Source organism: Oncorhynchus keta, unplaced genomic scaffold (genome assembly GCF_023373465.1).
Source record: "Oncorhynchus keta strain PuntledgeMale-10-30-2019 unplaced genomic scaffold, Oket_V2 Un_contig_15501_pilon_pilon, whole genome shotgun sequence".
Classification (NCBI taxonomy): Eukaryota; Metazoa; Chordata; class Actinopteri; order Salmoniformes; family Salmonidae; genus Oncorhynchus; species Oncorhynchus keta.
This window is the reverse complement of record NW_026279352.1, coordinates 1-15,626: the sequence shown is the minus strand read 5'-3', so window position 1 is coordinate 15,626 and position 15,626 is coordinate 1. Positions and strand designations below refer to the sequence as shown.

Here is a 15,626-nt window from a genome sequence, read left to right as displayed (position 1 = left end):
CCTAGTGGTTAGAGACAGGTAGCCTAGTGGTTAGAGACAGGTAGCCTAGTGGTTAGAGGCAGGTAGCCTAGTGGTTAGAGGCAGGTAGCCTAGTGGTTAGAGGCAGGTAGCCTAGTGGTTAGAGGCAGGTAGCCTAGTGGTTAGAGGCAGGTAGCCTAGTGGTTAGAGGCAGGTAGCCTAGTGGTTAGAGGCAGGTAGCCTAGTGGTTAGAGACAGGTAGCCTAGTGGTTAGAGACAGGTAGCCTAGTGGTTAGAGACAGGTAGCCTAGTGGTTAGAGACAGGTAGCCTAGTGGTTAGAGGCAGGTAGCCTAGTGGTTAGAGGCAGGTAGCCTAGTGGTTAGAGGCAGGTAGCCTAGTGGTTAGAGGCAGGTAGCCTAGTGGTTAGAGACAGGTAGCCTAGTGGTTAGAGACAGGTAGCCTAGTGGTTAGAGACAGGTAGCCTAGTGGTTAGAGACAGGTAGCCTAGTGGTTAGAGGCAGGTAGCCTAGTGGTTAGAGGCAGGTAGCCTAGTGGTTAGAGGCAGGTAGCCTAGTGGTTAGAGGCAGGTAGCCTAGTGGTTAGAGGCAGGTAGCCTAGTGGTTAGAGGCAGGTAGCCTAGTGGTTAGAGAGCAGGTAGCCTAGTGGTTAGAGACAGGTAGCCTAGTGGTTAGAGACAGGTAGCCTAGTGGTTAGAGGCAGGTAGCCTAGTGGTTAGAGGCAGGTAGCCTAGTGGTTAGAGGCAGGTAGCCTAGTGGTTAGAGGCAGGTAGCCTAGTGGTTAGAGGCAGGTAGCCTAGTGGTTAGAGGCAGGTAGCCTAGTGGTTAGAGGCAGGTAGCCTAGTGGTTAGAGGCAGGTAGCCTAGTGGTTAGAGGCAGGTAGCCTAGTGGTTAGAGACAGGTAGCCTAGTGGTTAGAGGCAGGTAGCCTAGTGGTTAGAGGCAGGTAGCCTAGTGGTTAGAGGCAGGTAGCCTAGTGGTTAGAGCAGGTAGCCTAGTGGTTAGAGGCAGGTAGCCTAGTGGTTAGAGACAGGTAGCCTAGTGGTTAGAGCAGGTAGCCTAGTGGTTAGAGACAGGTAGCCTAGTGGTTAGAGACAGGTAGCCTAGTGGTTAGGTAGCCTAGTGGTTAGGGCAGGTAGCCTGGTGGTTAGAGGCAGGTAGCCTGGTGGTTAGGGCAGGTAGCCTAGTGGTTAGAGGCAGGTAGCCTGAGTGGTTAGAGGCAGGTAGCCTGAGTGGTTAGAGGCAGGTAGCCTAGTGGTTAGAGGCAGGTAGCCTAGTGGTTAGAGGCAGGTAGCCTAGTGGTTAGAGGCAGGTAGCCTAGTGGTTAGAGGCAGGTAGCCTAGTGGTTAGAGGCAGGTAGCCTAGTGGTTAGAGGCAGGTAGCCTAGTGGTTAGAGGCAGGTAGCCTAGTGGTTAGAGACAGGTAGCCTAGTGGTTAGAGACAGGTAGCCTAGTGGTTAGAGACAGGTAGCCTAGTGGTTAGAGACAGGTAGCCTAGTGGTTAGAGACAGGTAGCCTAGTGGTTAGGTAGCCTGGTGGTTGAGGCAGGTAGCCTAGTGGTTAGAGGCAGGTAGCCTGAGTGGTTAGAGGCAGGTAGCCTAGTGGTTGAGGCAGGTAGCCTAGTGGTTAGAGACAGGTAGCCTAGTGGTTAGAGACAGGTAGCCTAGTGGTTAGAGGCAGGTAGCCTAGTGGTTAGAGGCAGGTAGCCTAGTGGTTAGAGGCAGGTAGCCTAGTGGTTAGAGGCAGGTAGCCTGGTGGTTAGAGCAGGTGGCCTGGTGGTTAGAGCAGGTAGCCTGAGTGGTTAGAGACAGGTAGCCTAGTGGTTAGAGACAGGTAGCCTAGTGGTTAGAGGCAGGTAGCTAGTGGTTAGAGGCAGGTAGCCTAGTGGTTGAGGCAGGTAGCCCTGAGTGGTTAGAGGCAGGTAGCCTGGTGGTTAGAGACAGGTAGCCTAGTGGTTAGAGACAGGTAGCCTACCTGAGTGGTTAGAGGAGGCAGGTAGCCTAGTGGTTAGAGGAGGCAGGTAGCCCTAGTGGTTAGAGGAGGCAGGTGGCCTGGTGGTTAGAGGCAGGTAGCCTAGTGGTTAGAGGCAGGTAGCCTAGTGGTTAGAGCAGGTAGCCTAGTGGTTAGAGACAGGTAGCCTAGTGGTTAGAGACAGGTAGCCTAGTGGTTAGAGGCAGGTAGCCTAGTGGTTTAGAGGCAGGTAGCTAGTGGTTAGAGGCAGGTAGCCTAGTGGTTAGAGGCACGGTAGCCTAGTGGTTAGAGGCAGGTAGCCTAGTGGTTAGAGGCAGGTAGCCTAGTGGTTAGAGGCAGGTAGCCTAGTGGTTAGAGGCAGGTAGCCTAGTGGTTAGAGCAGGTAGCCTAGTGGTTAGAGGCAGGTAGCCTAGTGGTTAGAGGCAGGTAGCCTAGTGGTTAGAGGCAGGTAGCCTAGTGGTTAGAGACAGGTAGCCTAGTGGTTAGGGAGGCAGGTAGCCTAGTGGTTAGAGGAGGCAGGTAGCCTAGTGGTTAGAGGAGGCAGGTAGCCTAGTGGTTAGAGGAGGAGCAGGTAGCCTAGTGGTTAGAGACAGGTAGCCTAGTGGTTAGAGACAGGTAGCCTAGTGGTTAGAGACAGGTAGCCTAGTGGTTAGAGACAGGTAGCCTAGTGGTTAGAGACAGGTAGCCTAGTGGTTAGGGCGGTAGCCTGAGTGGTTAGAGGCAGGTAGCCTAGTGGTTAGATGCAGGTAGCCTGAGTGGTTAGATGCAGGTAGCCTGGTGGTTAGATGCAGGTAGCCTAGTGGTTAGAGGCAGGTAGCCCTGGTGGTTAGAGGCAGGTAGCCTAATGGTTAGAGCAGGTAGCCTAGTGGTTAGAGCAGGTAGCCTAGTGGTTAGAGACAGGTAGCCTAGTGGTTAGAGACAGGTAGCCTAGTGGTTAGAGCAGGTAGCCTAGTGGTTGAGGCAGGTAGCCTGGTGGTTAGAGGCAGGTAGCCTGGTGGTTAGAGGCAGAGTAGCCTCGTGGTTAGAGAAGGCAAAGGTAGCCTAATGGTTAGAGGCAGGTAGCCTAGTGGTTAGAGGCAGGTAGCCTGGTGGTTAGAGACAGGTAGCCCTAGTGGTTAGAGGCAGGTAGCCTGAGTGGTTAGAGGCAGGTAGCCTGGTGGTTAGAGGCAGGTAGCCTGGTGGTTAGAGAGCAGGTAGCCTAGTGGTTAGATGCAGGTAGCCTAGTGGTTAGAGCAGGTAGCCTGAGTGGTTAGAGGCAGGTAGCCTGGTGGTTAGAGGCAGGTAGCCTAGTGGTTAGAGGCAGGTAGCCTAGTGGTTAGAGACAGGTAGCCTAGTGGTTAGAGGAGGCAGGTAGCCTAGTGGTTAGAGGACAGGTAGCCTAGTGGTTAGAGACAGGTAGCCTAGTGGTTAGAGACAGGTAGCCTAGTGGTTAGAGACAGGTAGCCTGGTGGTTAGAAGGGCAGGTAGCCTAGTGGTTAGAGGCAGGTAGCCTGGTGGTTAGAGCAGGTAGCCTAGTGGTTAGAGACAGGTAGCCTAGTGGTTGAGACAGGTAGCCTGGTGGTTAGAGGCAGGTAGCCTAGTGGTTAGAGGCAGGTAGCCTGGTGGTTAGAGGCAGGTAGCCTGGTGGTTAGAGGCAGGTAGCCTGGTGGTTAGGGGCAGGTAGCCTAGTGGTTAGAGGCAGGTGAGCCTAGTGGTTAGAGGCAGGTAGCCTAGTGGTTAGATGCAGGTAGCCTAGTGGTTAGAGGCAGGTAGCTTAGTGGTTAGAGGCAGGTAGCCTAGTGGTTAGAGGCAGGTAGCCTGGTGGTTAGAGGCAGGTAGCCTGAGTGGTTAGAGGCAGGTAGCCTAGTGGTTAGAGGCAGGTAGCCTAGTGGTTAGAGGCAGGTAGCCTAGTGGTTAGAGGCAGGTAGCCTGTGGTTAGAGCAGGTAGCCTGAGTGGTTAGAGGCAGGTAGCCTAGTGGTTAGAGCAGGTAGCCTAGTGATTAGAGGCAGGTAGCCTAGTGGTTAGAGGGCAGGTGACCTGGTGGTTAGAGGCAGGTAGCCTAGTGGTTGGGAGGCAGGTAGCCTAGTGGTTGAGGCAGGTAGCCTGGTGGTTAGAGGAGGTAGCCTGGTGGTTAGAGCAGGTAGCCTGGTGGTTAGAGCAGGTAGCCTGAGTGGTTAGAGGAGGCAGGTAGCCTGGTGGTTAGAGGCAGGTAGCCTAGTGGTTAGAGACAGGTAGCCTAGTGGTTAGAGGCAGGTAGCCTAGTGGTTAGAGGCAGGTAGCCTAGTGGTTAGAGGCAGGTAGCCTGGTGGTTAGAGGCAGGTAGCCTAGTGGTTAGAGGCAGGTAGCCTGAGTGGTTAGAGGCAGGTAGCCTAGTGGTTAGAGGCAGGTAGCCTAGTGGTTAGAGGCAGGTAGCCTAGTGGTTAGAGGCAGGTAGCCTAGTGGTTAGAGGCAGGTAGCCTAGTGGTTAGAGACAGGTAGCCCTAGTGGTTAGGGCAGGTAGCCTAGTGGTTAGAAGGCAGGTAGCCCTGAGTGGTTAGAGGCAGGTAGCCTCGTGGTTAGAAGGCAGGTAGCCTCGTGGTTAAGAAACAGGTAGCCTGGTGGTTAGAGGCAGGTAGCCTAGTGGTTAGAGACAGGTAGCCTAGTGGTTGAGGCAGGTAGCCTGGTGGTTAGAGGCAGGTAGCCTGAGTGGTTAGAGGCAGGTAGCCCCTGGTGGTTAGGGCAGGTAGCCTGGTGGTTAGAGGCAGGTAGCCTGGTGGTTAGAGGCAGGTAGCCTAGTGGTTAGGGCAGGTAGCCTAGTGGTTAGAGGCAGGTAGCCTGGTGGTTAGAGGCAGGTAGCCTGGTGGTTAGAGGCAGGTAGCCTAGTGGTTAGAGCAGGTAGCCTAGTGGTTAGAGGCAGGTAGCCTGGTGGTTTGAGGCAGGTAGCCTAGTGGTTAGAGGCAGGTAGCCTAGTGGTTAGAGGCAGGTAGCCCTAGTGGTTAGGGCAGGTAGCCTGGTGGTTAGGAGGCAGAGTAGCCTAGTGGTTAGAGACAGGTAGCCTAGTGGTTAGAGACAGGTAGCCTAGTGGTTAGAGGCAGGTAGCCTAGTGGTTAGAGGCAGGTAGCCTAGTGGTTAGAGGCAGGTAGCCTAGTGGTTAGAGGCAGGTAGCCTAGTGGTTAGAGGCAGGTAGCCTAGTGGTTAGAGGCAGGTAGCCTAGTGGTTAGAGCAGGTAGCCTAGTGGTTAGAGACAGGTAGCCTAGTGGTTAGAGACAGGTAGCCTAGTGGTTAGAGACAGGTAGCCTAGTGGTTAGAGGCAGGTAGCCTAGTGGTTAGAGGCAGGTAGCCTAGTGGTTAGAGGCAGGTAGCCTAGTGGTTAGAGGCAGGTAGCCTAGTGGTTAGAGACAGGTAGCCTCGTGGTTAGAGACAGGTAGCCTAGTGGTTAGAGACAGGTAGCCTAGTGGTTAGAGCAGGTAGCCTAGTGGTTAGAGGCAGGTAGCCTCGTGGTTAGAGACAGGTAGCCTAGTGGTTAGAGACAGGTAGCCTAGTGGTTAGAGACAGGTAGCCTAGTGGTTAGAGGCAGGTAGCCTAGTGGTTAGAGGCAGGTAGCCTAGTGGTTAGAGGCAGGTAGCCTAGTGGTTGAGACAGGTAGCCTAGTGGTTAGAGACAGGTAGCCTAGTGGTTAGAGGCAGGTAGCCTAGTGGTTAGAGACAGGTAGCCTAGTGGTTAGAGGCAGGTAGCCTAGTGGTTGAGGCAGGTAGCCTAGTGGTTAGAGGCAGGTAGCCTAGTGGTTAGAGGCAGGTAGCCTGAGTGGTTAGAGGCAGGTAGCCTGGTGGTTAGAGACAGGTAGCCTAGTGGTTGAGGCAGGTAGCCTAGTGGTTAGAGACAGGTAGCCTGGTGGTTGAGGCAGGTAGCCTGGTGGTTAGAGGCAGGTAGCCTAGTGGTTAGAGGCAGGTAGCCTGGTGGTTGGTTAGACAGGTAGCCTAGTGGTTAGAGGCAGGTAGCCTAGTGGTTAGAGGCAGGTAGCCTGGTGGTTGAGGCAGGTAGCCTAGTGGTTAGAGGCAGGTAGCCTAGTGGTTAGAGGAGGCAGGTAGCCTAGTGGTTAGAGGGAGGCAGGTAGCCTAGTGGTTATAGGCAGGTAGCCTAGTGGTTAGAGACAGGTAGCCTAGTGGTTAGAGACAGGTAGCCTAGTGGTTAGAGGAGGCAGGTAGCCTAGTGGTTAGAGGAGGCAGGTAGCCTAGTGGTTAGAGGAGGCAGGTAGCCTAGTGGTTAGAGGCAGGTAGCCTAGTGGTTAGAGGAGGCAGGTAGCCTAGTGGTTAGAGGAGGCAGGTAGCCTAGTGGTTAGAGGAGGCAGGTAGCCTAGTGGTTAGAGGAGGCAGGTAGCCTAGTGGTTAGAGGAGGCAGGTAGCCTAGTGGTTAGAGGAGGCAGGTAGCCTAGTGGTTAGAGGAGGCAGGTAGCCTAGTGGTTAGAGGAGGCAGGTAGCCTAGTGGTTAGAGGAGGCAGGTAGCCTAGTGGTTAGAGGAGGCAGGTAGCCTAGTGGTTAGAGGAGGCAGGTAGCCTGAGTGGTTAGAGGAGGCAGGTAGCCTAGTGGTTAGAGGCAGGTAGCCTGTGGTTAGAGGAGGCAGGTAGCCTAGTGGTTAGAGGAGGCAGGTAGCCTAGTGGTTAGAGGCAGGTAGCCTAGTGGTTAGAGGCAGGTAGCCTAGTGGTTAGAACAGGTAGCCTGGTGGTTAGAAGGCAGGTAGCCTAGTGGTTAGAGCAGGTAGCCTAGTGGTTAGAGACAGGTAGCCTAGTGGTTAGAGACAGGTAGCCTAGTGGTTAGAGACAGGTAGCCTAGTGGTTAGAGCAGGTAGCCTAGTGGTTAGAGGCAGGTAGCCTGAGTGGTTAGAGGCAGGTAGCCTGAGTGGTTAGAGGCAGGTAGCCTAGTGGTTAGAGACAGGTAGCCTAGTGGTTAGAGACAGGTAGCCTAGTGGTTAGAGACAGGTAGCCTAGTGGTTAGAGACGGTAGCCTAGTGGTTAGAGGCAGGTAGCCTGGTGGTTAGAGGCAGGTAGCCTGGTGGTTAGAGGCAGGTAGCCTAGTGGTTGAGACAGGTAGCCTAGTGGTTAGAGACAGGTAGCCTAGTGGTTAGAGGCAGGTAGCCTAGTGGTTAGAGACAGGTAGCCTAGTGGTTAGAGGCAGGTAGCCTAGTGGTTAGAGGCAGGTAGCCTAGTGGTTAGAGGCAGGTAGCCTAGTGGTTAGGGCAGGTAGCCTAGTGGTTAGAGACAGGTAGCCTAGTGGTTAGAGGCAGGTAGCCTAGTGGTTAGAGGCAGGTAGCCTAGTGGTTAGAGACAGGTAGCCTAGTGGTTAGAGACAGGTAGCCTAGTGGTTAGAGACAGGTAGCCTAGTGGTTAGAGGCAGGTAGCCTAGTGGTTAGAGGCAGGTAGCCTAGTGGTTGAGGCAGGTAGCCTAGTGGTTGAGGAGGCAGGTAGCCTAGTGGTTAGAGGGCAGGTAGCCTAGTGGTTAGGGGGGCAGGTAGCCCTAGTGGTTAGAGGAGGCAGGTAGCCTGAGTGGTTAGAAGGAGGCAGGTAGCCTAGTGGTTAGAGGAGGCAGGTAGCCTAGTGGTTAGAGGAGGCAGGTAGCCTAGTGGTTAGAGACAGGTAGCCTAGTGGTTAGAGACAGGTAGCCTAGTGGTTAGAGACAGGTAGCCTAGTGGTTAGAGACGGTAGCCTAGTGGTTAGAGGCAGGTAGCCTAGTGGTTAGAGGCAGGTAGCCTAGTGGTTAGAGGCAGGTAGCCTAGTGGTTAGATGCAGGTAGCCTAGTGGTTAGATGCAGGTAGCCTAGTGGTTAGAGGCAGGTAGCCTAGTGGTTAGAGCAGGTAGCCTAGTGGTTAGAGCAGGTAGCCTAGTGGTTAGAGACAGGTAGCCTAGTGGTTAGAGCAGGTAGCCTAGTGGTTAGAGGCAGGTAGCCTAGTGGTTAGAGGCAGGTAGCCTAGTGGTTAGAGGCAGGTAGCCTAGTGGTTGAGGCAGGTAGCCTAGTGGTTAGAGCAGGTAGCCTGGTGGTTAGAGCAGGTAGCCCTAGTGGTTAGAGCAGGTAGCCTGGTGGTTAGAGCAGGTAGCCTAGTGGTTAGCGACAGGTAGCCTAGTGGTTAGAGGCAGGGAGCCTAGTGGTTAGAGGCAGGTAGCCTAGTGGTTAGATGCAGGTAGCCTAGTGGTTAGATGCAGGTAGCCTAGTGGTTAGAGGCAGGTAGCCTAGTGGTTAGAGGCAGGTAGCCTAATGGTTAGAGCAGGTAGCCTAGTGGTTAGAGCAGGTAGCCTAGTGGTTAGAGACAGGTAGCCTAGTGGTTAGAGGCAGGTAGCCTAGTGGTTAGAGGCAGGTAGCCTAGTGGTTAGAGCAGGTAGCCCAGTGGTTAGAGACAGGTAGCCCAGTGGTTAGAGACAGGTAGCCCAGTGGTTAGAGACAGGTAGCCTAGTGGTTAGAGACAGGTAGCCTAGTGGTTAGAGCAGGTAGCCTAGTGGTTAGAGCAGGTAGCCTAGTGGTTAGAGGCAGGTAGCCTGGTGGTTAGAGGCAGGTAGCCTAGTGGTTGAGGCAGGTAGCCTAGTGGTTAGAGACAGGTAGCCTAGTGGTTAGAGGCAGGTAGCCTAGTGGTTAGAGGCAGGTAGACTAGTGGTTAGATGCAGGTAGACTAGTGGTTAGAGGCGGTAGCCTAGTGGTTAGAGGCAGGTAGCCTGGTGGTTAGAGACAGGTAGCCTAGTGGTTAGAGACAGGTAGCATAGTGATTAGAGACAGGTAGCCTAGTGGTTAGAGGCAGGTAGCCTAGTGGTTAGAGGCAGGTAGCCTAGTGGTTAGAGACAGGTAGCCTAGTGGTTAGAGACAGGTAGCCTAGTGGTTAGAGGCAGGTAGCCTGGTGGTTAGAGGCAGGTAGCCTAGTGGTTAGAGGCAGGTAGCCTAGTGGTTTAGAGGCAGGTAGCCTAGTGGTTAGAGCAGGTAGCCTAGTGGTTAGAGGCAGGTAGCCTAGTGGTTAGAGGCAGGTAGCCTGAGTGGTTAGAGGCAGGTAGCCTAGTGGTTAGAGGCAGGTAGCCTAGTGATTAGAGGCAGGTAGCCTAGTGGTTAGAGGCAGGTAGCCTAGTGGTTAGAGGGCAGGTAGCCTAGTGGTTAGAGGCAGGTAGCCTAGTGGTTAGAGGCAGGTAGCCTCGTGGTTAGAGAGCAGGTAGCCTCGTGGTTAGAGACAGGTAGCCTAGTGGTTAGAGGAGGCAGGTAGCCTAGTGTTTAGAGGCAGGTAGCCTAGTGGTTAGAGGGCAGGTAGCCTAGTGGTTAGAGGCAGGTAGCCTAGTGGTTAGAGGCAGGTAGCCTAGTGGTTAGAGGCAGGTAGCCTAGTGGTTAGAGACAGGTAGCCTAGTGGTTAGAGACAGGTAATCTAGTGGTTAGAGACAGGTAGCCTAGTGGTTAGAGGCAGGTAGCCTAGTGGTTAGAGGCAGGTAGCCTAGTGGTTAGAGGCAGGTAGCCTAGTGGTTAGAGGCAGGTAGCCTAGTGGTTAGAGGAGGCAGGTAGCCTAGTGGTTAGAGGAGGCAGGTAGCCTAGTGGTTAGAGGAGGCAGGTAGCCTAGTGGTTAGAGGAGGCAGGTAGCCTAGTGGTTAGAGGCAGGTAGCCTAGTGGTTAGAGGAGGCAGGTAGCCTAGTGGTTAGAGGCAGGTAGCCTAGTGGTTAGAGGCAGGTAGCCTAGTGGTTAGAGGCAGGTAGCCTAGTGGTTAGAGGCAGGTAACCTAGTGGTTAGAGGCAGGTAACCTAGTGGTTAGAGGCAGGTAACCTAGTGGTTAGAGGCAGGTAACCTAGTGGTTAGAGGCAGGTAGCCTGGTGGTTAGAGGCAGGTAGCCTAGTGGTTAGAGGCAGGTAGCCTAGTGGTTAGAGGCAGGTAGCCTAGTGGTTAGAGGCAGGTAGCCTAGTGGTTAGAGCAGGTAGCCTAGTGGTTAGAGGCAGGTAGCCTAGTGGTTAGAGGCAGGTAGCCTAGTGGTTAGAGGCAGGTAGCCTAGTGGTTAGAGGCAGGTAGCCTAGTGGTTAGAGCGTTGGGTCAGTAACCGAAAGGTTGCTGGATTGAATCTCTGAGCTGACAAGGTAAAAATCTGTCGTTCTGCCCCTGAACAAGGCAGTTAACCCACTGTTCCCTGGTAGGCCGTCATTGTAAATAAGAATTTGTTCTTAACTGACTTGCTGGTTAAATAAATGCTGAAACCCTGTTTTGTTATTATGTAGCAGTCATAGTTTCTGTCTGGTTTATAATTACTATCAAAATGTCCCAAGATAATATACATCTACCAGTGGTTGCAGCATGGTACAATGCAACACATTACTCTTAAAATGTCACAAAATAACTTTAAAAATCAACTGGTGGTTGCCGCATGATACAACGCAACACATTACTCTTAAAATGGCACAAAATAACTTTAAAATCAACTGGTGGTTGCAACATGGTACAACGTAACAAACAAGCGTTTAAATAAAAAAGGAAATCTCATATTTTGGGGCTACAGGGCTTTACAGGAAGTGCTCGTGCTTGGTTTTCAACCTCTTTGTCTATTCCTTCCAGCAACTACTACTATTGCAGACATCACTTCAACGGTTGGCTCTTCATCAGCCACTGGTGAGTTTACATCAATCCTCTCTGACTGACTGAATTGTAACCATCTCTCATCTTAATCATATAGTATGTTATATACACTACCGTTCAAAAGTTTTGGGTCAATTAGAAATGTCCTTGTTTTTGAAACAAAAGCAAATTTTTTGTCCATTAAAATAACATCAAATTGATCAGAGATACAGTGTAGACATTGTTAATGTTGTAAATTACTATTCTAGCTGGAAACGGCAGATTTTTTAAATGGAATATCTACATAGGCATACAGAGGCCCATTATCAGCAAACAACACCCCTGTGTTCCAATGGCACGTTGTGTTCGCTAATTCAAGTTAATCATTTTAAAAGGTTATCTGATCATTAGAAAACACTTTTGCTATTATGTTAGCAAAGCTGAAAACTGTTGTTCTGGTTAAAGAAGCAAAAAACCTGTCCTTCTTTAGACTATTTGAGTATTTGGAGCATCAGAATTTGTGGGTTCAATTACAGGCTCGAAATGGCCAGAAACAAAGAACTTTCTTCTGAAACTCATCAGTCTATTTTTGTTCTGAGAAATGAAGGCTATTCCATGTGAGAATTTGCGTCCCTCTGCAACTGGATCTTCGACATCCTGACAGGTCACCCATAGGTGGTAAGTGTAGGTAACAACACATCTGCCACACTGACCGTCAACACGGGGGCCCCTCAGGGGTGCATGCTTAGTCCCCTCATGTACTCCCAGTTCAGTGCATGGCTGCGCCCGACACCAGCACCATCATCAAGTTTGCTGATGACACGACTGTGCTAGGCCTGATCCCTGACAACGATGAGACAGCCTATAGGGAGGAGGTCAGTGACAGGGCACTGTGGTGCCATGACAACATCCTCTCCCTCAACGTCAGCCAGAGAAAGGAGCTGATTGTGGTCTACAGGTAATTAAGGGCCGAGCCCCCTGGGCTCTAGTGGATCGGGTCGAGAGCTTCAAGTTCCTCGGTGTCCCCGTCACTAAGGATGTAACATGGTCCAGACACACCAAGACAGTCATGAAGAGGGCACGACAACAACTTTTCCTCCCCAGGAGACTGAAAATATTTGGCATGTGTCCCCCCCAGATCCTCAAAAAGTTCCACAGCTGCACCATTGAGAGCATCTTGACCGGTTGCATCACCGCCTGGTATGGCTAATGCTGGGCATCTGACCGTAAGGCCCTACAGAGGATAGTGCATATGGCCCAGCACATCACTGGGGCCAAGCTTCCTGCCATCCAGGACCTAAATGCTAGGCGTGTCCGAGGAAGGCCCTAAAACATTGGCAAAGACTCCAGCCACCCAAGTCATAGACCGTTCTCTCTGCTACCGCACGGCAAGCGATACAGGAGTGCCAAATCCAGGTCCAAAGGTTCCTTAACAGCTTCTACCCCCTTGATAAAAGACTCCTGAACAATTAATGAAATGGGCACCCGGACTATTTACATTTTACACTGCTGCTACTCGCTGTTTATTGTCTATACATAGTCACTTTATACCTACCTACATGTACAAATTACCTTGGCTAACCTGTACCCAGTACAGTGACTCGGTACCGGTACCCCCTGTATATCGTCTCGTTATTGTTCATTTATTGTGTTATTTTTGTATTTTTTATTTTTTATTTTAAACTTTAGTTTATTTAGAAATATTTTCTTAACTCTATTTAGTGAATGGCATTGTTGGTTAAAGGCCTTGTAAGTAAGCAGGTAGCCTAGTGGTTAGAGGCAGGTAGCCTAGTGGTTAGAGGCAGGTAGCCTAGTGGTTAGAGGCAGGTAGCCTAGTGGTTAGAGGCAGGTAGCCTAGTGGTTAGAGGCAGGTAGCCTAGTGGTTAGAGGCAGGTAGCCTAGTGGTTAGAGACAGGTAGCCTAGTGGTTAGAGGCAGGTAGCCTAGTGGTTAGAGGCAGGTAGCCTGTGGTTAGAGCAGGAAGCCTAGTGGTTAGAGGCAGGTAGCCTAGTGGTTAGAGGCAGGTAGCCTAGTGGTTAGAGGCAGGTAGCCTAGTGGTTAGAGGCAGGTAGCCTAGTGGTTAGAGGCAGGTAGCCTAGTGGTTAGAGGCAGGTAGCCTAGTGGTTAGAGGCAGGAGGCAGGTAGCCTAGTGGTTAGAGGCAGGTAGCCTAGTGGTTAGAGGCAGGTAGCCTAGTGGTTAGAGGCAGGTAGCCTAGTGGTTAGAGGCAGGTAGCCTAGTGGTTAGAGACAGGTAGCCTAGTGGTTAGAGGCAGGTAGCCTAGTGGTTAGAGACAGGTAGCCTAGTGGTTAGAGGCAGGTAGCCTAGTGGTTAGAGGCAGGTAGCCTAGTGGTTAGAGACAGGTAGCCTAGTGGTTAGAGACAGGTAGCCTAGTGGTTAGAGGCAGGTAGTCTAGTGGTTAGAGGCAGGTAGCCTAGTGGTTAGAGGCAGGTAGCCTAGTGGTTAGAGACAGGTAGCCTAGTGGTTAGAGACAGGTAGCCTAGTGGTTAGAGAAGGTAGCCTAGTGGTTAGAAGCAGGTAGCCTAGTGGTTAGAGGCAGGTAGCCTGTGGTTAGAGGCAGGAGGCAGGTAGCCTAGTGGTTAGAGGCAGGTAGCCTAGTGGTTAGAGACAGGTAGCCTAGTGGTTAGAGGCAGGTAGCCTAGTGGTTAGAGGCAGGTAGCCTAGTGGTTAGAGGCAGGTAGCCTAGTGGTTAGAGGCAGGTAGCCTGGTGGTTTAGAGGCAGGTAGCCTAGTGGTTAGGGCAGGTAGCCTAGTGGTTAGAGGCAGGTAGCCTAGTGGTTAGAGGCAGGTAGCCTAGTGGTTAGAGGCAGGTAGCCTAGTGGTTAGAGGCAGGTAGCCTAGTGGTTAGAGACAGGTAGCCTAGTGGTTAGAGGCAGGTAGCCTAGTGGTTAGAGACAGGTAGCCTAGTGGTTAGAGGCAGGTAGCCTAGTGGTTAGAGACAGGTAGCCTAGTGGTTAGAGACAGGTAGCCTAGTGGTTAGAGGCAGGTAGTCTAGTGGTTAGAGGCAGGTAGCCTAGTGGTTAGAGGCAGGTAGCCTAGTGGTTAGAGACAGGTAGCCTAGTGGTTAGAGACAGGTAGCCTAGTGGTTAGAGACAGGTAGCCCAGTGGTTAGAGGCAGGTAGCCTAGTGGTTAGATACAGGTAGTCTAGTGGTTAGAGGCAGGTATCCTAGTGGTTAGAGGCAGGTATCCTAGTGGTTAGAGGCAGGTATCCTAGTGGTTAGAGGCAGGTATCCTAGTGGTTAGAGGCAGGTATCCTAGTGGTTAGAGGCAGGTATCCTAGTGGTTAGAGACAGGTAGCCTAGTGGTTAGAGACAGGTAGCCTAGTGGTTAGAGCAGGTAGCCTAGTGGTTAGAGACAGGTAGCCTAGTGGTTAGAGACAGGTAGCCTAGTGGTTAGAGACAGGTAGCCTAGTGGTTAGAGACAGGTAGCCTAGTGGTTAGAGACAGGTAGCCTAGTGGTTAGAGGCAGGTAGCCTAGTGGTTAGAGGCAGGTAGCCTAGTGGTTAGAGACAGGTAGCCTAGTGGTTAGAGACAGGTAGCCTAGTGGTTAGAGACAGGTAGCCTAGTGGTTAGAGACAGGTAGCCTAGTGGTTAGAGGAGGCAGGTAGCCTAGTGGTTAGAGGAGGCAGGTAGCCTAGTGGTTAGAGGAGGCAGGTAGCCTAGTGGTTAGAGGAGGCAGGTAGCCTAGTGGTTAGAGGAGGCAGGTAGCCTAGTGGTTAGAGGAGGCAGGTAGCCTAGTGGTTAGAGGAGGCAGGTAGCCTAGTGGTTAGAGGAGGCAGGTAGCCTAGTGGTTAGAGGAGGCAGGTAGCCTAGTGGTTAGAGGAGGCAGGTAGCCTAGTGGTTAGAGGCAGGTAGCCTAGTGGTTAGAGGCAGGTAGCCTAGTGGTTAGAGGCAGGTAGCCTAGTGGTTAGAGGCAGGTAGCCTAGTGGTTAGAGGCAGGTAGCCTAGTGGTTAGAGGCAGGTAGCCTCGTGGTTAGAGGCAGGTAGCCTCGTGGTTAGAAGAGCAGGTAGCCTCGTGGTTAGAAGCAGGTAGCCTCGTGGTTAGAAGGCAGGTAGCCTCGTGGTTAGAACGGCAGGTAGCCTCGTGGTTAGAGGCAGGTAGCCTAGTGGTTAGAGGCAGGTAGCCTCGTGGTTAGAAGAGAGCAGGTAGCCTCGTGGTTAGAGGCAGGTAGCCTCGTGGTTAGAGGCAGGTAGCCTCGTGGTTAGGGCAGGTAGCCTCGTGGTTAGAGGCAGGTAGCCTCGTGGTTAGAGGCAGGTAGCCTCGTGGTTAGAGAGCAGGTAGCCTCGTGGTTAGGAGAGCAGGTAGCCTCGTGGTTAGAGAGCAGGTAGCCTAGTGGTTAGAGGCAGGTAGCCTAGTGGTTAGAGGCAGGTAGCCTAGTGGTTAGAGACAGGTAGCCTAGTGGTTAGAGGAGGCAGGTAGCCTAGTGGTTAGAGGAGGCAGGTAGCCTAGTGGTTAGAGGAGGCAGGTAGCCTAGTGGTTAGAGGAGGCAGGTAGCCTAGTGGTTAGAGGAGGCAGGTAGCCTAGTGGTTAGAGGAGGCAGGTAGCCTAGTGGTTAGAGGAGGCAGGTAGCCTAGTGGTTAGAGGAGGCAGGTAGCCTAGTGGTTAGAGGCAGGTAGCCTAGTGGTTAGAGGCAGGTAGCCTAGTGGTTAGAGACAGGTAGCCTAGTGGTTAGAGGAGGCAGGTAGCCTAGTGGTTAGAGGAGGCAGGTAGCCTAGTGGTTAGAGGCAGGTAGCCTAGTGGTTAGAGGCAGGTAGCCTAGTGGTTAGAGACAGGTAGCCTAGTGGTTAGAGACAGGTAGCCTAGTGGTTAGAGCAGGTAGCCTAGTGGTTAGAGGCAGGTAGCCTAGTGGTTATTGGCAGAGGCAGGTAGCCTAGTGGTTAGAGGCAGGTAGCCTAGTGGTTAGAGGCAGGTAGCCTAGTGGTTAGAGGCAGGTAGCCTAGTGGTTAGAGGCAGGTAGCCTAGTGGTTAGAGGCAGGTAGCCTAGTGGTTAGAGACAGGTAGCCTAGTGGTTAGAGGCAGGTAGCCTAGTGGTTAGAGGCAGGTAGCCTAGTGGTTAGAGGCAGGTAGCCTAGTGGTTAGAGGCAGGTAGCCTAGTGGTTAGAGGCAGGTAGCCTAGTGGTTAGAGGCAGGTAGCCTAGTGGTTAGAGCAGGT

General features: G+C 52.4%; 1 long non-coding RNA gene across 1 annotated transcript; it reads left to right on the top strand.

Annotated features, from left to right (window-relative positions):
- The first annotated feature begins 7 nt into the window (after nt 1-7).
- On the top strand, nt 8-15,327 carry LOC127918998 (uncharacterized). Its single transcript, XR_008101659.1, has 18 exons — nt 8-590; nt 636-986; nt 1,310-1,463; nt 1,633-1,676; nt 2,307-2,415; nt 4,956-5,196; nt 6,059-6,177; nt 6,814-6,900; nt 7,578-7,642; nt 8,054-8,249; nt 8,466-8,772; nt 9,330-9,517; nt 9,807-12,415; nt 12,568-12,926; nt 13,372-13,569; nt 13,899-14,456; nt 14,685-14,728; nt 14,799-15,327. It is a non-coding gene; the product is annotated as an uncharacterized LOC127918998 (long non-coding RNA).
- The last annotated feature ends 299 nt before the right edge of the window (nt 15,328-15,626 follow it).